This window comes from Bombina bombina, chromosome 1 (genome assembly GCF_027579735.1).
Source record: "Bombina bombina isolate aBomBom1 chromosome 1, aBomBom1.pri, whole genome shotgun sequence".
Lineage (NCBI taxonomy): Eukaryota > Metazoa > Chordata > Amphibia > Anura > Bombinatoridae > Bombina > Bombina bombina.
This window is the reverse complement of record NC_069499.1, coordinates 289703309-289726622: the sequence shown is the minus strand read 5'-3', so window position 1 is coordinate 289726622 and position 23314 is coordinate 289703309. Positions and strand designations below refer to the sequence as shown.

At 42.3% G+C, this 23314-nt stretch overlaps 1 protein-coding gene across 1 annotated transcript in view; it reads right to left on the bottom strand.

Moving 5' to 3' along the window:
• The window catches only part of DTX3L (deltex E3 ubiquitin ligase 3L), a 525788-nt gene that overhangs the window by 133967 nt on the left and 368507 nt on the right, over positions 1 to 23314 (bottom strand). The window lies entirely within an intron of this gene.

The window sequence follows — 23314 nt, the reverse complement described above, 5'->3', positions numbered from 1 at the left end:
TATATATATTTATATAATATATATATATATATTACAAATAATGAAACACCATTTTTTATTCACTTTTTTTCTCTTATATACCTTAACCTCGTGTTTAAACATAAGCATAACAATTGCTTAGAAAAAATGAAAACCTTAAAAAATTCCCAACTGCAATGGCAAAATAGTATATACTATAGATGTCAACTTTTTGTGTATGGTCATAGTTTAAGGAATTCAAAAGTGAATGCCATCAATTTGCAACTAAATCTCATACGCCTAGATTTAGAGTTCTGCGTTAGCCGTCAAAAGCAGCGTTAAGGGCTCCTAACGCTGCTTTTGGCCGCCCGCTGGTATTTAGAGTCAGCCAGGAAAGGGTCTAACGCTCACTTCCAAGCCGCGACTTTTCCATACCGCAGATCCCCTTACGCCAATTGTGTATCCTTTATTTTCAATGGGATCTTCCTAACGCCGGTATTTAGAGGCTTGGCTGAAGTGAGCGGTACACCCTCTACCGACAAGACTTCATCCGCAGAAAAAAGTCAGTAGTTAAGAGCTTTCTGGGCTAACGCCGGTTTATAAAGCTCTTAACTACTGTGCTCTAAAGTACACTAACACCCATAAACTACCTATGTACCCCTAAACAGAGGCCCCCCACTATAATAATTTTTTTTAACCCCTAATCTGCCGACCACACACCGCCGCTACCTACATTATCCCTATGAACCCCTAATCTGCTGCCCCTAACACCGCCGACACCCACATAATATTTATTAACCCCTAATCTGCCCCCCAACGTCGCTGCTACCTACCTACACTTATTAACCCCTAATCTGCCGACCGGACCTCGCGGCTACTCTAATAAAGTTATTAACCCCTAAACCGCCGCACTCTCGCCTCGCAAACCCTATAATAAATAGTATTAACCCCTAATCTGCCCTCCCTAACATCGCCGCCACCTAACTTCAAGTATTAACCCCTAATCTGCCGACCGGACCTCGCCGCTACTATAATAAATGTATTAACCCCTAAAGCTAAGTCTAACCCTAACACCCCCCTAAGTTAAATATAATTTTAATCTAACGAAATAAATTAACTCTTATTAACTAAAGTATTCCTATTTAAAACTAAATACTTACCTGTAAAATAAACCCTAATATAGCTACAATATAACGAATAATTATATTGTAGCTATTTTAGGATTTATATTTATTTTACAGGCAACTTTGTATCTATTTTAACTAGGTACAATAGCTATTAAATAGTTATTTACTATTTAATAGCTACCTAGTTAAAATAATTACAAAATTACCTGTAAAATAAATCCTAACCTAAGTTACAATTAAACCTAACACTACACTATCAATAAATTAATTGAATAAATTACCTACAATTACATACAATTAAATAAACTAAACTACAAAAAAAACCACTAAATTACAAAAAATAAAAAAAGATTACAAGATTTTTAAGCTAATTACACCTACTCTAAGCCCCCTAATAAAATAACAAAGCCCCCCAAAATAAAAAAAATTCCCTACCCTAATCTAAATTACAAAAGTTAACAGCTCTATTACCAGCCCTAAAAGGGCTTTTTGCGGGGCATGCCCCAAAGTAATCAGCTCTTTTGCCAATCGGAATTAAGGTAGGAAAAATCTGATTGGCTGATTGAATCAGCCAATCAGATTCAAGTTCAATCCGATTGGCTGATCCAATCAGCCAATCAGATTGAGCTTGCATTCTATTGGCTGATTGAATCAGCCAATCAGATTCAAGTTCAATCCGATTGGCTGATCCAATCAGCCAATCAGATTGAGCTTGCATTCTATTGGCTGATCGGAACAGCCAATAGAATGCAAGCTCAATCTGATTGGCTGATTGGATCAGCCAATCGGATTAAACTTGAATCTGATTGGCTGATTCAATCAGCCAATCAGATTTTTCCTACCTTAATTCCGATTGGCTGATAGAATCCTATCAACCAATCGGAATTCGAGGGACGCCATCTTGGATGAGGTCACTTAAAGGAACCTTCATTCGTCGGTAGTCGTTGGAAGGAAGAGGATGTTCCGCGCCGGAGGTCTTAAAGATGGAGCCGCTCCTCGTCGGATGGATGAAGATAGATGCCGCTTGGATGAAGATGTCTGCCGGTCCAGATGTCCTCTTCTGCCCGGATAGGATTAAGACTTCTGCTGCTCCGGATGTCCTCTTTTGGTCCATCGGTGCCCGGTTGGGTGAAGATGACTCAAGGTAGGGAGGTCTTCAGGGGGGTAGTGTTAGGTTTATTTAAGGGGGGTTTGGGTTAGAGTAGGGGTATGTGGGTGGTGGGTTGTAATGTTGGGGGTGGTATTGTGTTTTTTTTTACAGGCAAAAGAGCTGATTACTTTGGCTCACGCCCCGCAAAAAGCCCTTTTAAGGGCTGGTAATAGAGCTGTTAACTTTTGTAATTTAGATTAGGGTAGGGAATTTTTTTTATTTTGGGGGGCTTTGTTATTTTATAAGGAGGCTTAGAGTAGGTGTAATTAGCTTAAAAATCTTGTAATCTTTTTTATTTTTTGTAATTTAGTGTTTTTTTTAATTGTAATTTAGTTTAGTTTATTTAATTGTATGTAATTGTAGGTAATTTATTTAATTAATTTATTGATAGTGTAGTGTTAGGTTTAATTGTAACTTAGGTTAGGATTTATTTTACAGGTAATTTTGTAATTATTTTAACTAGGTAGCTATTAAATAGTAAATAACTATTTAATAGCTATTGTACCTAGTTAAAATAGATACAAAGTTGCCTGTAAAATAAATATAAATCCTAAAATAGCTACAATATAATTATTCGTTATATTGTAGCTATATTAGGGTTTATTTTACAGGTAAGTATTTAGTTTTAAATAGGAATACTTTAGTTAATAAGAGTTAATTTATTTCGCTAGATTAAAATTATATTTAATTTAGGGGGGGTGTTAGGGTTAGACTTAGCTTTAGGGGTTAATACATTTATTAGAGTAGCGGCGAGGTCCGGTCGGCAGATTAGGGGTTAATACTTGAAGTTAGGTGGCGGCGATGTTAGGGAGGGCAGATTAGGGGTTAATACTATTTATTATAGGGTTTGTGAGGCGGGAGTGCGGCGGTTTAGGGGTTAATAACTTCATTAGAGTAGCGGCGAGGTCAGGTCGGCAGATTAGGGGTTAATAAGTGTAGGTAGGTAGCGGCGACGTTGGGGGCGGCAGATTAGGGGTTAATAAATATTATGTAGGTATCGGCGATGTTGGGGGCAGCAGATTAGGGGTTCATAGGTATAATGTAGGTTGAGGCGGTGTATGGAGCGGCAGATTAGGGGTTAATAATATAATGCAGGTGTCGGCGATCTCGAGGGCGGCAGATTAGGGGTTAATAAGTGTAAGGTTAGGGGTGTTTAGACTCGGGGTACAAGTTAGGGTGTTAGGTGCAGACTTAGAAACTGTTTCCCCATAGGAAACAATGGGGCTGCGTTGGGAGCTTAACGCTGCTTTTTTGCAGGTGTTAGGTTTTTTTTTCTGCCCAAACTGCCCCATTGTTTCCTATGGGGGAATCGTTCACAAGCACGTTTTTCCAGCTAGCCGCTACCGTAAACAACGCTGGTATTGAGGGTTGAAGTGGCGGTAAATTATGCTCTACGCTCCCTTTTTGGAGCCTAACGCAGCCCTTCAGAAAACTCTAAATACCAGCATTGTCTTAAGGGTGCGCTGGAAAAAAAAAGCAGCGTTAGCTACGCGGGTCTTTACCGACAAAACTCTAAATCTAGGCGATAGTTTTGCAAAGAATCAGTACTTCTATCATTGCTTATACAGGGAGTGCAGAATTATTAGGCAAATGAGTATTTTGACCACATCATCCTCTTTATGCATGTTGTCTTACTCCAAGCTGTATAGGCTCGAAAGCCTACTACCAATTAAGCATATTAGGTGATGTGCATCTCTGTAATGAGAAGGGGTGTGGTCTAATGACATCAACACCCTATATCAGGTGTGCATAATTATTAGGCAACTTGCTTTCCTTTGGCAAAATGGGTCAAAAGAAGGACTTGACAGGCTCAGAAAAGTAAAAAATAGTGAGATATCTTGCAGAGGGATGCAGCACTCTTAAAATTGCAAAGCTTCTGAAGCGTGATCATTGAACAATCAAGCGTTTCATTCAAAATAGTCAACAGGGTCGCAAGAAGCGTGTGGAAAAACCAAGGCGCAAAATAACTGCCCATGAACTGAGAAAAGTCAAGCGTGCAGCTGCCAAGTTGCCACTTGCCACCAGTTTGGCCATATTTCAGAGCTGCAACATCACTGGAGTGCCCAAAAGCACAAGGTGTGCAATACTCAGAGACATGGCCAAGGTAAGAAAGGCTGAAAGACGACCACCACTGAACAAGACACACAAGCTGAAACGTCAAGACTGGGCCAAGAAATATCTCAAGACTGATTTTTCTAAGGTTTTATGGACTGATGAAATGAGAGTGAGTCTTGATGGGCCAGATGGATGGGCCCGTGGCTGGATTGGTAAAGGGCAGAGAGCTCCAGTCCGACTCAGACGCCAGCAAGGTGGAGGTGGAGTACTGGTTTGGGCTGGTATCATCAAAGATGAGCTTGTGGGGCCTTTTCGGGTTGAGGATGGAGTCAAGCTCAACTCCCAGTCCTACTGCCAGTTTCTGGAAGACACCTTCTTCAAGCAGTGGTACAGGAAGAAGTCTGCATCCTTCAAGAAAAACATGATTTTCATGCAGGACAATGCTCCATCACACGCGTCCAAGTACTCCACAGCGTGGCTGGCAAGAAAGGGTATAAAAGAAGAAAATCTAATGACATGGCCTCCTTGTTCACCTGATCTGAACCCCATTGAGAACCTGTGGTCCATCATCAAATGTGAGATTTACAAGGAGGGAAAACAGTACACCTCTCTGAACAGTGTCTGGGAGGCTGTGGTTGCTGCTGCACGCAATGTTGATGGTGAACAGATCAAAACACTGACAGAATTCATGGATGGCAGGCTTTTGAGTGTCCTTGCAAAGAAAGGTGGCTATATTGGTCACTGATTTGTTTTTGTTTTGTTTTGAATGTCAGAAATGTATATTTGTGAATGCTGAGATGTTATATTGGTTTCACTGGTAAAAATAAATAATTGAAATGGGTATATACTTGTTTTTTGTTAAGTTGCCTAATAATTATGCACAGTAATAGTCACCTGCACACACAGATATCCCCCTAAAATAGCTATAACTAAAAACAAACTAAAAACGACTTCCAAAACTATTCAGCTTTGATATTAATGAGTTTTTTGGGTTCATTGAGAACATGGTTGTTGTTCAATAATAAAATTAATCCTCAAAAATACAACTTGCCTAATAATTCTGCACTCCCTGTATATGTAACTGTTATAAAAAGTGTTGCAAAACAAAAACCACATTGTTAACAAAAACATAATTTATGCTTACCTGATAAATGTATTTCTCTTGTGATGTATCGAGTCCACGGATTCATCCATACTTGTGGGATATTCTATTCCCTACAGGAAGTGGCAAAGAGAGCACCCACAGCAGAGCTGTCTATATAGCTCCTCCCTTAGCTCCACCCCCTAGTCATTCGACCGAAGGCTAGGAAGAAAAAGGGGAAACTATAGGGTGCAGTGATGACGGAAGTTTTTTTTAAAATAAAAATATACTGCCTGTCTTAAATAAACAGGGCGGGCCGTGGACTCGATACATCACAAGAGAAATAAATTTATCAGGTAAGCATAAATTATGTTTTCTCTTGTAAGATGTATAGAGTCCACGGATTCATCCATATTTGTGGGATACCAATACCAAAGCTTTAGGACACGGATGAAGGGAGGGACAAGACAGGTACCTTAAACGGAAGGCACCACTGCTTGTAGAACCTTTCTCCCAAAAATAGTCTCCGAAGAAGCAAAAGTATTGAATTTGTAAAATTTGGAAAAAGTATGAAGCGAAGACCAAGTCGCCGCCTTACAAATCTGTTCAACAGAAGCCTCATTTTTAAAAGCCCATGTGGAAGCCACTGCTCTAGTAGAATGAGCAGTAATTCTTTCAGGAGGCTGCTGGCCAGCAGTCTCATAGGCCAAACGGATGATGCTTTTCAGCCAAAAGGAAAGAGAGGTAGCCGTAGCCTTTTGACCTCTCCGTTTACCAGAATAAACAACAAACAATGAAGATGTTTGACGGAAATCTTTAGTTGCTTGTAAGTAGAACTTTAAAGCACAAACCACATCAAGATTGTGCAACAGACGTTCCTTCTTTGATGAAGGATTAGGACACAGTGAAGGAACAACAATCTCCTGATTGATATTCCTATTAGAAACAACCTTAGGAAGAAACCCAGGTTTGGTACGCAAAACCACCTTATCTGCATGGAAAACAAGGTAAGGTGAGTCACACTGTAAAGCAGATAACTCAGAAACTGTTCGAGCCGAAGAGATAGCTACTAAAAACAAAACTTTCCAAGATATAAGCTTAATATCTATGGAATGCACAGGTTCAAACGGAACCCCTTGAAGAACTTAAAGAACTAAGTTTAGGCTCCATGGCGGAGCAACAGGTTTAAATACAGGCTTGATCCTGACTAAGGCCTGACTAAACGCTTGAACGTCTGGGACATCTGTCAGACGTTTGTGTAAAAGAATAGACAAAGCAGATATTTGTCCTTTAAAGGAACTAGCTGAAAATACCTTCTACAATCCTTCTTGGAGAAAAGACAATATTCTAGGAATCCTAATCTTACTCCATGAGTAACCCTTGGATTCACACCAATAAAGATATTTGCGCCAAATCTTATGATAGATTTTCCTGGTGACAGGCTTTCTAGCTTGAATCAAGGTATCAATGACCGACTCAGAGAAACCACGCTTTGATAGAGTCAGGCGTTCAATCTCCAAGCAGTCAGACACAGAGAAATTAGATTTGGATGTGTGAATGGACCTTGAATTAGAAGGTCCTGCCTCATTGGCAGAGTCCACGGTGGAACAGATGACATGTCCACTAGGTCTGCATACCAAGTCCTGCGTGGCCACGCAGGTGCTATCAGAATCACAGAAGCTCTCTCCTGCTTGATTCTGGTAACCAGACGTGGGAGGAGAGGAAACGGTGGAAATACATAAGCCAGATTGAAGGACCAGGGCACTGCTAAAGCATCTATCAGTACCGCCTGGGAATCTGGGGACCTGGACCCGTAACGAGGAAGTTTGGCATTCTGACGGGACGCCATCAGATCCAATTCTGGTGTGCCCCATAGCTGAGTCAGCTGGGCAAATACCTCCGGATGGAGCTCCCACTCCCCCGGATGAAAAGTCTGACGACTTAGGAAATCCGCATCCCAGTTCTCTACTCCTGGGATATGGATTGCTGAGAGATGGCAAGAGTGATCCTCCGCCCATCGGATTATTTTGGTTACCTCCATCATCGCTAGAGAACTCTGTGTTCCTCCTTGATGATTGATATAAGCTACAGTCGTGATGTTGTCCGACTGAAATCTGATGAATTTGGCCGCAGCAAGCTGAGGCCACGCCTGAAGCGCATTGAATATCGCTCTCAGTTCTAGAATGTTTATCGGGAGGAGAGTTTCCTCCCGAGACCATAAGCCCTGTGCTTTCAGGGAGTTCCAGACTGCACCCCAGCCTAGCAGGCTGGCATCTGTCGTTACAATGAGCCACTCTGGCCTGCAGAAAACACATTCCCTGAGACAGGTGGTCCTGAGACAACCACCAGAGAAGAGAATCTCTGGTCTCCTGGTCCAGATGCAGTTGAGGAGATAAATCTGCATAATCCCCATTCCACTGTTTGAGCATGCATAGTTGCAGTGGTCTGAGGTGTAGGCGGGCAAAAGGAACTATGTCCATTGCCGCTACTATGAGTCTGATTACCTCCATACACTGAGCCACTGATGGCCGAGGAATGGAATGAAGAGCTTGGCAAGTGGTTAAGAGTTTTGATTTTCTGACCTCCGTCAGAAATATTGTCATTTCTACCGAGTCTATTAGAGTCCCTAGGAAGGAAACTCTTGTGAGAGGGAAGAGAGAACTCTTTTTTATGTTCACCTTCCACCCGTGAGATCTCAGAAAAGCCAACACGATGTCCGTGTGAGACTCGACTAGTTGAAAAGTCGACGCCTGATTTAAGATGTCGTCTAGATAAGGCGCCACTGCTATGCCCCGCGGCCTTAGCACCGCCAAAAGGGACCCTAGCACCTTTGTGAAAATTCTGGGAGCCGTGGCCAACCCGAAGGGAAGGGCCACGAACTGGTTATGCCTGTCCAGAAAGGCGAATCTGAGGAATTGATGATGATCTCTGTGAATAGGGATGTGTAGATACGCATCTTTTAAGTCAACGGTAGTCATATATTGACCCTCCTGGATCAACGGTAGAATAGCCCGAATAGTCTCCATCTTGAATGATGGTACTCTTTTCTGGGAACCACAAACAGGTTTGAGTAAAACCCTAGCCCTTGTTCCTCTTTTGGAACTGGACGGATCACTCCCATGGTATGTAGGTCTTCTACACAGCGTAAGAACGCCTCTCTCTTTGTCTGGTTTGCAGACAATTGAGAAATGTGAAATCTCCCCCTTGGGGGGGGGGGGAGTCTTTGAAGTCCAGAAGATATCCCTGGGACACAATTTCTAAAGCCCAGGAATCGTGAGCATCTCTTGCCCAAGCCTGAACGAAGAGAGAGAGTCGGTCCCCTACTAGATCCGGTCCCGGATCGGGGGCTACCCCTTCATGCTGTCTTAGAGGCAGTTGCAGGCTTCTTGGCCTGTTTACCCTTGTTCCAAGCCTGGTTAGGTCTCCAGACTGACTTGGATTGGGCAAAATTCCCCTCTTGCTTTGCAGCAGGGGAAGCTGAAGTGGGACCACCCTTGAAGTTCCGAAAGGAACGAAAATTATTTTGTTTGGTCCTCATTTTATTTGTTTTATCCTGAGGGAGGGCATGGCCTTTCCCTCCAGTGATGTCTAAAATACTCTCTTTCAGTTCAGGCCCGAATAGGGTCTTTCCTTTGAAAGGGATGTTCAAAAGTTTCGATTTTGGGGGACTTCCGGGCAGCGGCCATCTTGATGGTCGCACTGAGCTTCAGCTCTTGTGTTATTCACCGTTTTTACTCAAACTTTCACTTAATTCTTGGTGACAGACCGTTTAAACAGGTGGAGAACACTCTGACCAAAAAACAGGGATTTTGGACTGCAGTGTGGCCGGCGTGCCATCAGTACCGGACTTTGTACTTTGAGGCCTTCCCTTATTACTGAGGCCTCATCTGTCCTCATACCTGCCGTGCCATTGTTGCATGGCCAGTGCCCTAACTCTGTGGGAGAAAGTGTATACAAAATGGATAGTAGAGATACATCGCTAACAGCTACTTTTACCAGACTACTGGATGCACAACTTAAAACAATTACCGATCATCTGGCGCGCGATTGGAGTGGGGCCCGTGGGCCGAAGCCTCCGACATGCTCTTCTAAGGTGCCAGATACCGCTCTTAAAACCGGCGAGCAAACAAGCTGGGATAGCCATGATCTATCGGTTGAGATAATTGCTGCGCAGCTCCGGATCGCACATGAGACCGGAAAAAAAATGGAGACCGGAATGAAGGCCTGGACAGCAAAGAGATCCCTTCCAAGCCAGCAAGCAGGAGCCTCGTAACCTCCTTGAATATACAGAGGCTATCAACACAGAACGAGAGGGCGAGCGCTGAACTCACCTATTATGCCTCTGCTGGAAGTGTGCTGCAGAGAATCGGGTCGTCAGTTGCAGTTTTTGACCCGGAGCGTCTGTCACAACCCTGTGAAGGAACGTCAGAAGTATCTACCCAGACTGCTCTGGCGGTTGTCAGCCACATAATCGCTCTCAATGGTGTGAGCTCCCTGGGTGTGCAGCGCTGTATAACGCCCAGCGCAGAAGTGGGCTTCTCAGGATACTTACGGGCTATAAAATGGCTGGTTCCCATGGCAGTCTCAAGCAGCTTGTCAGCTACCAGAGTAGGGTGAGGACTCTGAGGAGCAGTGGTGGGGTAGGACATTAAGCCACCCTCTTCAAAGATTGAATATGCTGGTCCTAATAGAAATGTACTTAAACCCCTAGTGACTCCCACATATTACCTGGAACTATATATGATGACCTAGGAGTCTGAGGCATCGATTTCCAGATATACTTCAGATATGTGGCTTCAGCCTCTGGCTTAATCGTCTTCTATAGTTGTGAACTGTATTGCCAATTACACCCATGAAGTTTGTCCCATTACTGGCCCTGACAATCATGGTTGTGTGCATGAGCGTTTAGCATGTATAGGATGTTAACATCTTCTCTTTTATCTCAGTCTGTTAGCATAGACTTTGAGACAGATGCTGGATACTTTAGATTCAGTGAGACATTTGTTTAACCAGGTTAAGCCTTATTCTAGCCTTATACATGAACATATACACATAATATGGTTCCTATACGTCTACGTTGCAGGCCTAAGTGACATCCTGCTAGAGTATTAACATTTATAACTATGTATGTTATTGCTAAAACACCTGAATAATATATTCCTATCAAGATGATGCAATATAAAGTTCTATTAAATGACTGAACATAGATATCAAGCTTCTCCACTAGATGGGAGTAAAGCTTTACTTATCAACTTAAAAATGTGTCAATACTTTTTCAGTCTTACCCACCTTAGAGCAGCACTCAGTCTCCTGAGATATTCTCCCAGAGGGACATGGATTAATCCTAATAAACAATTTGCATAGGCCCACCTGCTCCTTAGTATTTATTCTGTGATATTAATAATCCACCCTGTCATATACTTTCTATACCAAACTGTTACTGTCTACTATATAATCCGTTTTGACATTATTTCATACCATATCTAGGGTCCAAAAGTGGCCCGATCTGTTATTTTGCTCCCTTTCCCCAAACTTCCCCCACTATTTCACTAATCGAGTCCAGGAGGTCCAAAAGAGGCCCCCTTATGTCTTTGGGGGAAACTACTATTTTGTATTATAACCCACTATCTCTTAAGGGGATACACCTTAATAGGAAAAATGAGGTTCTCTTCTTATCTGTTTTCTTAGGCAATATGTGTTTTTCAATTTTGATAAGTTCCTATGTGGAGATTATGTTTATGTCAATGACTTCGTCTCTTGCATGTTTGGAGCTATGTGATGCAATTTGCCTATTGTATTTACTTTACCACCTCAATAAAAATTATTTAAAAAAAAAAAAAAAAGTTTCGATTTTGATGACACTTCAGCAGACCAGGACTTAAGCCATAACGCCCTGCGTGCTAATATGTCAAAACCTGAATTCTTTGCCGCTAATTTAGCCAGTTGGAAAGCGGCATCTGTAATGAAAGAATTAGCCAACTTAAGGGCCTTAATTCTATCCATAATATCCTCTAATGGAGTATCCATCTGAAGAGCCTCTTCTAGAGCCTCGAACCAGAAAGCAGCTGTAGTAGTTACAGGAACAATGCACGCAATAGGTTGGAGAAGAAAACCTTGATGAACAAAATTTTTCTTCAGGAGCCCCTCTAATTTTTTATCCATAGGATACAGCACAACTGTCTTCGATAGGTATAGTTGTACGCTTAGCAAGAGTAGAAATAGCTCTCTCCACCTTAGGGACCGTCTGCCACGAGTCCCGCATGGTGTCAGATATGGGAAACATTTTCTTAAAAACAGGAGGGGGAGCGAACGGAATACCTGGTCTATCCCACTCCTTAGTAACAATATTCACAATCCTCTTAGGGACTGGAAAAACATCAGTGTAAACAGGAACCTCTAAGTATTTGTCCATTTTACACAATTTCTCTGGGACCACTATGGGGTCACAATCATCTAGAGTCGCTAATACCTCCCTGAGCAATAAGCGGAGGTGTTCATGCTTAAATTTAAAGGCCGTCATATCAGAATCTGTCTGAGGGAGCGTCTTTCCTGAATCAGAAATTTCTCCCTCAGATAACAAATCCCTTACCCCTACTATAGAACATTGTGAGGGTATATCGGATACGGCTACTAAAGCGTCAGACGGCTCAGCATTTGTTCTTAACCCAGAGCTGTTACGCTTTCCTTGTAAACCAGACAGTTTAGATAAAACCTTTGTGAGGGTTGTATTCATAACTGTGGCCATGTCTTGTAAAGTAAATGAATTTGACGCACTAGAGGTACTTGGCGTCACTTGTGCGGGCGTTACTGGTTGTGACACTTGGGGAGAGCTAGATGTTAAACCCTCATTTCCTTCTGTCTGAGAATCATCTATTGCAATATTTTTAAGTGCTAAAATATGCTCTTTATAATTTATAGACATATCAGTGCAAGTGGGACACATTCTAAGAGGGGGTTCCACAATGGCTTCTAAACACATTGAACAAGGATTTTCCTTGGTGTCAGACATGTTAAACAGGCTAGTAATGTAACAAGCAAGCTTGGAAAACACTTTAATCAAAGCAAATAACAATTAGAAAAAAAATGGTACTGTGCCTTTAAGAGAAAAAAAAAGCTGCACAAACTCTGCAAAACAGTGTAAAAAAGCAGTAAACAACGAAATTTTTACAGTAGCATCATAAAGCCTTAGTAACTTTGCACAGCTATGCAAATAAACAATTAACCCCTTAATGTAAAAACCGGATAGACAAAACATCAAAAACCGGTAAAAAAACGTTCAGCACCTTGCCACAGCTCTGCTGTGGCGCCTACCTGCCCTTTAGGAACGATTTGTGGGGAAAAAAACTTATTTACAGCCCTCAAACACAGTAGGAACCTCTGGAGAAGCAGCTGGATGTCTCTGAGGAAAAGAAACTGCGCAACTGAGGCGCAAAAATAGGCCCCTCCCACCTCACTCGATGTTATGCGGCCTAAAAGAAACACAAAAGAGTGTTTCTTAAACTAGCCATGTGGGTTAATAACCCTTAAACAAGCCACAATGACCCCTTAAAGTCCCTCAAAAAATGTTATGTTTGCATTTTTTATAAAAAACAAAAATGTTTTTTCCTATCAGTGTCACCAGTAACTAATGAGCCCTTTATGCAAGCTGGGATTCCTACTAAATGTCTGAATACAGCTTACCCTTCCCTCATGGGGATATTGCCAGCCTTTTCTAGAATTAACACAGTCTGTCTAGAAAAAAATAGACTGATCATACCTCAATGCAGTTTAGCCTGCAAACCGTTCCCCCAACTGAAGTTTTCCTGTACTCTTCAGCCCTTGTGAGAACAGCAGTGGATCTTAGTTACAAAGTGCTAAGATCATCATCCTCCTTGAAGAAATCTTCATCCCTTTTCTGCCAGAGAGTAAATAGTACACACCGGTACCATTTAAAATAACAAACTTTTGCTTGAGAAAATAAAAACTAAAATTTTTGTCACCACACTCACTTTACCCTTCCTAGTACTTAGAGTAGGCAAAGAGAATGACTGGGGGTGGTTTTGGGGGGCGGCACTTGGCCGCTACTGCACTAAATATGTGGGGTTATTAAAAAAAATATTAACAATTTTGACAAGTCGTTATTTTACATTTAAAAAAAACGTTTTGTTTTTTTTGCCCAGGAACTTTTCTGTGGGGCGGGGCAGGTGCACACTCAAATGTGCAGTACTGTGGAGGGCTGGGGGTATGAGCGGCGCCGGCGAGTGCTATGTTTGTGGATAGTTATAGAGGGTGGATACAGACTGACTGAGACAGTTATGAAGTGAAACAGATTCGGAAGGAATGGAAGGAAGAACTTGTCAGAGTCAGACTAAGGTAATGAAACTTATAAAGTGGCCGTGCACTTTAGCAATCCAGCCTGGGGTTGTTAGCTCTCTGACTGCAGTAATCAATCAGCACAACACTGTGTCATGTTTTACCTATTGCTATAATCCTGCTGCCACCATGCAATACTATGTGCACTGTACCCCCAGCCTGATCTGTGTGACTGGCACTGTACTGCCAGCACCGGGAATGCATCATCTATTCCCTGGGCACCCACTGGTTGCATTGATCAGGATCTCCGATCTGTGCACTAATAACATGTCCTGTTTGCATATACAGCGCTCATTGTTGCTATAACGATACCTGTATTTGCTAGAGTGGTATATTGGTATGTAAAATAGTGCTGCTGCTTTTATTTACACCCTCAGCCAGTTGTGGGATTTAGACAAGCATACTGTGTATGACGAATGTGAGATGTTATTGTGTTTTTATTTGCTCAAATGATCTTTATAACGCATGACTCAAGAAATTCCCTATTTACTATTATATTATTTACATTTTCCCCAAGTGTACACATGTACTTTGCACGTATCACATATGTTAGATTGCTCATTTCTATTAAGATTATACGTTGAATAAATTAACCTCTTGATGGCTATAAGTATAAGATTATAAGTTAAATAAATTAACCTCTTGATGGCTATAGTCGATGTGTTGGTGCACACTCAGTGAAGGAGCCTGCTGTGCAGTTGTTGTTTCTTTACATTCCTCTCCCGGGCTCCCCACATGTCTCTTCTTATCCTGCCGCTGCCTGGTTGTATTTGCCAACCACATAATTCATTGTTGTGTGCTTTTCTACGGCATGGCCACCACCGCTATCTAACTAATAATAAATCAAGTGCTTCACTGGCAGCTGCAATTTACATTCTCCCTGCTACAGGAACTTAATCCTACAAGCTCTACACATAAAACAACATGCAGAGCTTTTAGGGTTAAGTTCACTGAGCAGAGAGTATAAATTGCAGCTGCCAGTGTCACAGTACAGCATAAAGTGCTTTTTCAGTAATTTATTTAACTTTTGATTTCCTATGAAACTTTTTATTTTGATTCCTTACTCTCCTCCCCTTATTTTCTTCAAAACAATTTGGCTATATGTGTGTGTGTATATATGTGTGTATGTGTATATATATATATATATATATATATATATATATATATATATATATATATATATATATATATATATATATGTGTGTGTGTGTGTGTGTGTATATATGTGTGTATGTGTATATATATATGTGTGTGTGTATGTATGTATATATATATATACAGGTGGCCCTCGTTTTACAACGGTTCAATTTACACCGTTTCAGAATAACAACCTTATTTTCCAGTCATGTGACTGCTATTGAAAAGTATCGAGAAGCAGTGCATTTTTTAAAATAGCCAGTAGGTGGAGCTGTCCGCTTGTGTTGCAGCAAAGCCATGCAAGCTGAAATTAATCAGTTTAACCAGACCTGAGCTATCGAGCAGATTTCAAAGGAACAAGATCTTCCTGTCTATAAATCAGTCCAGATTGGAATGCATAGAAAGAACTGTTTGCAGAAAAAACAGAATTTATGCTTACCTGCTAAATTACTTTCTCCAACGGTGTGTCCGGTCCACGGCGTCATCCTTACTTGTGGGAATATCTCTTCCCCAACAGGAAATGGCAAAGAGTCCCAGCAAAGCTGGCCATATAGTCCCTCCTAGGCTCCGCCCACCCCAGTCATTCGACCGACGGACAGGAGGAAAAAATAGGAGAAACCATATGGTACTGTGGTGACTGTAGTTAGAGAAAATAATTCATCAGACCTGATTAAAAAACCAGGGCGGGCCGTGGACCGGACACACCGTTGGAGAAAGTAATTTATCAGGTAAGCATAAATTCTGTTTTCTCCAACATTGGTGTGTCCGGTCCACTGCGTCATCCTTACTTGTGGGAACCAATACCAAAGCTTTAGGACACGGATGAAGGTAGGGAGCAAATCAGGTTACCTAAACGGAAGGCACCACGGCTTGCAAAACCTTTCTCCCAAAAATAGCCTCCGAAGAAGCAAAAGTATCAAATTTGTAAAATTTGGCAAAAGTGTGCAGAGAAGACCAAGTCGCTGCCTTACATATCTGATCAACAGAAGCCTCGTTCTTGAAGGCCCATGTGGAAGCCACAGCCCTAGTGGAGTGAGCTGTGATTCCTTCAGGAGGCTGCCGTCCGGCAGTCTCGTAAGCCAATCGGATGATGCTTTTAAGCCAAAGGGAAAGAGAGGTAGAAGTCGCTTTTTGACCTCTCCTTTTACCAGAATAAACGACAAACAGAGAAGATGTTTGTCTGAAATCTTTTGTAGCTTCTAAATAGAATTTTAGAGCACGGACTACGTCCAAATTGTGTAACAAACGTTCCTTCTTTGAAACTGGATTCGGACACAAAGAAGGTACAACTATCTCCTGGTTAATATTTTTGTTAGAAACAACCTTTGGAAGAAAACCAGGCTTAGTACGTAAAACCACCTTATCTGCATGGAACACCAGATAGGGCGGAGAACACTGCAGAGCAGATAACTCTGAAACTCTTCTAGCAGAAGAAATAGCAACCAAAAACAAAACTTTCCAAGATAACAACTTAATATCTATGGAATGTAGAGGTTCAAACGGAACCCCTTGAAGAACTGAAAGAACTAGATTTAAACTCCAGGGAGGAGTCAAAGGTTTGTAAACAGGCTTGATCCTAACCAGAGCCTGAACAAATGCTTGAATATCTGGCACAGCTGCCAGTCGTTTGTGTAGTAAGACAGATAAAGCAGAAATCTGTCCCTTTAGAGAACTCGCAGATAATCCTTTATCCAAACCTTCTTGCAGAAAGGAAAGAATCTTAGGAATTTTTATCTTATCCCATGGGAATCCCTTGGATTCACACCAGCAGATATATCTTTTCCATATTTTATGGTAAATCTTTCTAGTTACCGGTTTTCTGGCTTGAACCAGAGTATCTATCACAGAATCTGAAAACCCACGCTTTGATAGAATCAAGCGTTCAATCTCCAAGCCGTCAGCTGGAGGGAAACCAGATTTGGATGTTCGAATGGACCCTGAACAAGAAGGTCCTGTCTCAAAGGTAGCTTCCATGGTGGAACCGATGACATATTCACCAGGTCTGCATACCAAGTCCTGCGTGGCCACGCAGGAGCTATCAAGATCACCGAGGCCCTCTCCTGTTTGATCCTGGCTACCAGCCTGGGAATGAGAGGAAACGGTGGAAACACATAAGCTAGGTTGAAGGTCCAAGGCGCTACTAGTGCATCCACTAGAGTCGCCTTGGGATCCCTGGATCTGGACCCGTAGCAAGGAACCTTGAAGTTCTGACGAGACGCCATCAGATCCATGTCTGGAATGCCCCATAATTGAGTCAACTGGGCAAAGATCTCCGGGTGGAGTTCCCACTCCCCCGGATGGAATGTCTGACGACTCAGATAATCCGCTTCCCAGTTTTCCACACCTGGGATGTGGATCGCAGATAGATGGCAGGAGTGATCCTCCGCCCATTGTATTATTTTGGTCACTTCTTTCATCGCCAGGGAACTCCTTGTTCCCCCCGATGATTGATATACGCAACAGTCGTCATGTTGTCTGATTGGAATCTTATGAATCTGGCCTTTGCAAGCTGAGGCCAAGCCCTGAGAGCATTGAATATCGCTCTTAGTTCCAGAATGTTTATCGGGAGACGAGACTCTTCCCGAGACCATAGTCCCTGAGCTTTCAGGGATTCCCAGACCGCGCCCCAGCCCACTAGACTGGCATCGGTCGTGACAATGACCCACTCTGGTCTGCGGAAGCTCATTCCCTGGGATAGGTGGTCCAGGGTTAGCCACAAACGGAGTGAATCTCTTGTCTTCTGATCTACTTGAATCACAGGAGACAAGTCTGTATAGTCCCCATTCCACTGTTTCAGCATGCACAGTTGTAATGGTCTTAGATGAATTCGCGCAAAAGGAACTATGTCCATTGCTGCAACCATCAATCCTACTACTTCCATGCACTGAGCTATGGAAGGACGTGGAACAGAATTAAGAACTTGACAAGCGCTTAGAAGTTTTGACTTTCTGACATCTGTCAGAAAAATCCTCATTTCTAAGGAATCTATTATTGTTCCCAAGAAGGGAACTCTTGTTGACGGAGACAGAGAACTTTTTTCTATGTTCACCTTCCATCCGTGAGATCTGAGAAAGGCCAGAACGATGTCTGTATGAGCCTTTGCTTTTGACAGGGACGACGCTTGAATTAGAATGTCGTCCAAGTATGGTACTACTGCAATGCCCCTCGGTCTTAGAACCGCTAGAAGGGACCCGAGTACCTTTGTGAAAATCCTTGGAGCAGTGGCTAATCCGAATGGGAGAGCCACAAACTGGAAATGTTTGTCCAGAAAGGCGAACCTTAGGAACTGATGATGTTCTTTGTGGATAGGAATATGTAGGTACGCATCCTTTAGATCCACGGTAGTCATAAATTGACCTTCCTGGATAGTGGGTAGAATTGTTCCAATGGTTTCCTTTAGATCCACGGTAGTCATAAATTGACCTTCCTGGATAGTGGGTAGAATTGTTCCAATGGTTTCCATTTTGAACGATGGTACCCTGAGAAATTTGTTTAGGATCTTTAAATCCAGAATTGGTCTGAAGGTTCCCTCTTTTTTGGGAACTACGAACAGATTTGAGTAAAAACCCATTCCTTGTTCCGTCATTGGAACTGGGTGTATCACTCCCATCTTTAACAGGTCTTCTACACAATGTAAGAACGCCTGTCTCTTTATTTGGTTTGAGGATAAGTGAGATATGTGGAACCTTCCCCTTGGGGGTAGTTCCTTGAATTCCAGAAGATAACCCTGAGAAACTATTTCTAGCGCCCAGGGATCCTGAACATCTCTTGCCCAAGCCTGAGCAAAGAGAGAGAGCCTGCCCCCCACTAGATCCGGTCCCGGATCGGGGGCTACTCCTTCATGCTGTCTTGTTAGCGGTAGCAGGCTTCTTGGTCTGCTTACCCTTGTTCCAGCCTTGCATCGGTTTCCAGGCTGGCTTGGACTGTGAGGCATTACCCTCTTGCTTAGAGAATGCAGAATTAGAGGCCGGTCCGTTCCTGAAATTACGAAAGGAACGAAAATTAGACTTATTCTTGGCCTTGAAAGGCCTATCTTGTGGGAGGGCGTGGCCCTTTCCCCCAGTGATGTCTGAGATAATCTCCTTCAATTCTGGTCCAAAGAGAGTTTTACCCTTGAAGGGGATATTGAGCAATTTTGTCTTGGATGATACATCCACTGACCAAGACTTTAGCCAAAGCGCTCTGCGCGCCACAATTGCAAACCCTGAATTTTTCGCCGCTAATCTAGCTAATTGCAAAGCGGCATCTAAAATAAAAGAGTTAGCCAACTTAAGTGCGTGAACTCTGTCCATAACCTCCTCATATGGAGTCTCTCTACCGAGCGACTTTTCTAGTTCCTAGAACCAGAACCACGCTGCTGTAGTGACAGGAACAATGCACGAAATGGGTTGTAGAAGGTAACCTTGCTGTACAAAAATCTTTTTAAGCAAACCCTCCAATTTTTTATCCATAGGATCTTTGAAAGCACAACTATCCTCAATAGGAATAGTAGTGCGCTTGTTTAGGGTAGAAACTGCCCCCTCGACCTTAGGGACTGTCTGCCATAAGTCCTTTCTGGGGTCGACCATAGGAAATAATTTCTTAAATATAGGAGGGGGAACAAAGGGTATGCCGGGCCTTTCCCACTCCTTATTCACTATGTCCGCCACCCGCTTGGGTATAGGAAAAGCGTTGGGGTGCACCGGAACCTCTAGGAACTTGTCCATCTTGCATAATTTTTCTGGAATGACCAAGTTGTCACAATCATCCAGAGTAGATAACACCTCCTTAAGCAGTGCGCGGAGATGTTCTAATTTAAATTTAAATGTGACAACATCAGGTTCAGTCTGTTGAGAAATTTTTTCTGAATCTGAAATTTCCCCATCTGACAAAACCTCCCTCATGGCCCCTTCAGATTGGTGTGAGGGTATGACAGAAACATTATCATCAGCGCCCTCCTGCTCTTCAGTGTTTAAAACAGAGCAATCGCGCTTTCTCTGATATGCAGGCATTTTGGATAAAATATTAGCTATGGAGTTATCCATTACAGCCGTCAATTGTTGCATGGTAATAAGCATTGGCGCGCTAGAAGTACTAGGGCCCTCCTGCGTGGGCAAAACTGGTGTAGACACAGAAGGAGATGATGTAGAACTATGTCTACTCCCTTCATCTGATGAATCATCTTGGGCAACCTTACTATCTGTGGCAGTACTGTCCTTACTTTGTTTGGACGCTATGGCACAATTATCACACAATTTTGAAGGGGGAGACACATTGGCTTTCATACATATAGAACATAGCTTATCTGAAGGCACAGACATGTTAAACAGGCTTAAACTTGTCAATAAAGCACAAAAAAACGTTTTAAACAAAACCGTTACTGTCTCTTTAAATTTTAAACAGAGCACACTTTATTACTGAATATGTGAAAAAATATGAAGGAATTGTTCAAAATTTACCAAAATTTCACCACAGTGTCTTAAAGCATTAAAAGTATTGCACACCGATTTTCAGAGCTTTAACCCTTAAAATAACGAAACCGGAACCGGTTACAGATTTAACCCCTATACAGTCCCAGCTACTGCTTTTGCTGTGACTTTACCAAGCCCAGAGGGGAATACGATACCAAATGACGCCTTCTAGGAACTTTTCCAAACACTTTCAGGTCCTCACACATGCATCTGCATGTCTTGCTCTCAGAAACAACTGCGCAGAAATGGCGCGAAAATGAGGCTCAGCCTACAACTGGGAAGGCCCTTCCTGACTAGAAAAGGTGTCTAACATAGTGCCTGACGTTAAAAACGTTCCCCAAGCTTATAAGTGTGAATTATCAGCATAAACATGTATAAAATGTCCAAATAAAGCAATCGATTTAGCCCATAAAAGTGTCTACCAGTTTTATAGCCCATATTAAGCCCTTTATTCTGTTTGAGACTAAGAAAATGGCTTACCGGTCCCCATGAGGGGAAATGACAGCCTTCCAGCATTACACAGTCTTGTTAGAAATATGGCTAGTCATACCTTAAGCAGAAAAGTCTGCTCACTGTTTCCCCCAACTGAAGTTACTTCATCTCAACAGTCCTATGTGGAAACAGCAATCGATTTTAGTTACTGTCTGCTAAAATCATCTTCCTCTCACAAACAGAAATCTTCATCTTTTTCTGTTTCAGAGTAAATAGTACATACCAGTAGTATTTTAAAAACAGAATTTATGCTTACCTGATAAATTACTTTCTCCAACGGTGTGTCCGGTCCACGGCGTCATCCTTACTTGTGGGATATTCTCTTCCCCAACAGGAAATGGCAAAGAGTCCCAGCAAAGCTGGTCACATGATCCCTCCTAGGCTCCACCCACCCCAGTCATTCGACCGACGGACAGGAGGAAATATATATAGGAGAAACCATATGATACCGTGGTGACTGTAGTTAGAGAAAATAATTCATCAGACCTGATTAAAAAACCAGGGCGGGCCGTGGACCGGACACACCGTTGGAGAAAGTAATTTATCAGGTAAGCATAAATTCTGTTTTCTCCAACATTGGTGTGTCCGGTCCACGGCGTCATCCTTACTTGTGGGAACCAATACCAAAGCTTTAGGACACGGATGAAGGGAGGGAGCAAATCAGGTCACCTAAATGGAAGGCACCACGGCTTGCAAAACCTTTCTCCCAAAAATAGCCTCCGAAGAAGCAAAAGTATCAAATTTGTAAAATTTGGCAAAAGTGTGCAGTGAAGACCAAGTCGCTGCCTTACATATCTGGTCAACAGAAGCCTAGTTCTTGAAGGCCCATGTGGAAGCCACAGCCCTAGTGGAGTGAGCTGTGATTCTTTCAGGAGGCTGCCGTCCGGCAGTCTCATAAGCCAATCGGATAATGCTTTTAAGCCAAAAGGAAAGAGAGGTAGAAGTCGCTTTTTGACCTCTCCTTTTACCAGAATAAACAACAAACAAGGAAGATGTTTGTCTGAAATCTTTAGTAGCCTCTAAATAGAATTTTAGAGCACGGACTACGTCCAAATTGTGTAACAAACGTTCCTTCTTTGAAACTGGATTCGGACACAAAGAAGGTACAACTATCTCCTGGTTAATATTTTTGTTGGAAACAACTTTCAGAAGAAAACCAGGCTTAGTACGCAAAACCACCTTATCTGCATGGAACACCAGATAGGGCGGAGAACACTGCAGAGCAGATAACTCTGAAACTCTTCTAGCAGAAGAAATTGCAACCAAAAACAAAACTTTCCAAGATAATAACTTAATATCTACGGAATGTAAGGGTTCAAACGGAACCCCTTGAAGAACTGAAAGAACTAGATTTAGACTCCATGGAGGAGTCAAAGGTCTGTAAACAGGCTTGATCCTAACCAGAGCCTGAACAAATGCTTGAACATCTGGCACAGCTGCCAGTCTTTTGTGAAGTAAAACAGATAAAGCAGAGATCTGTCCCTTCAGAGAACTTGCAGATAATCCTTTCTCCAAACCTTCTTGTAGAAAGGATAGAATCTTAGGAATTTTTATCTTGTTCCATGGGAATCCTTTAGATTCACACCAACAGATATATTTTTTCCATATTTTATGGTAAATTTTTCTAGTTACAGGCTTTCTAGCCTGAATCAGAGTATCTATTACAGAATCTGAAAACCCACGCTTTGATAAAATCAAGCGTTCAATCTCCAAGCCGTCAGTTGGAGGGAAACCAGATTCGGATGTTCGAATGGACCCTGAACAAGAAGGTCCTGTCTCAAAGGTAGCTTCCATGGTGGAGCCGATGACATATTCACCAGGTCTGCATAGCAAGTCCTGCGTGGCCACGCAGGAGCTATCAAGATCACCGAGGCCCTCTCCTGATTGATCCTGGCTACCAGCCTGGGGATGAGAGTGTAATGAGTTTTATTATGTTGGATCTCAACTGCCTTAAAGTGTGAATGTTTCACTTTGAAATACAGACTATTATTTCAGCATAGGCTGTGATGATTCAGAGTGAGTTTTAATATATGATGAATTGAAGTATGAGTATATATTTATAGTGATAAGCTACAATTAATGTGTAGCAATATTCCAAACTATAACTGAAAATGAAGTACAAGATTTCTGAAATAATATTCAGAATTGATAAGCAGTGAATTTCAATATTGAGACCTTTGTTTAGATAGGTAGCAAGAGTTATGTGGACTAACCACCGTTAAACCTGATTGTAGTAGTAACCGAGTAATATGTAGTGAGAGAGAACACAGAAATCTGCAGCTGCTGACAGGGGCGTGTCAAGTACACAGGAGTTCCCCTGCTGATGACGTCAGAGCTGTTCCGTAGCGTTACAGTGAAACTGGTTTGTTACAAAAAGTTATATTGAAACAGAAGTAGCGATATGATAACAATTGCAGCAATTATATCAGTTAACTGTGTGGCAGCAACTTAAGATTTTATGTTACTTGCGGTTATTCCTTGAAAGTCCCGGTTTGTACTGCTTGCAGGTGTC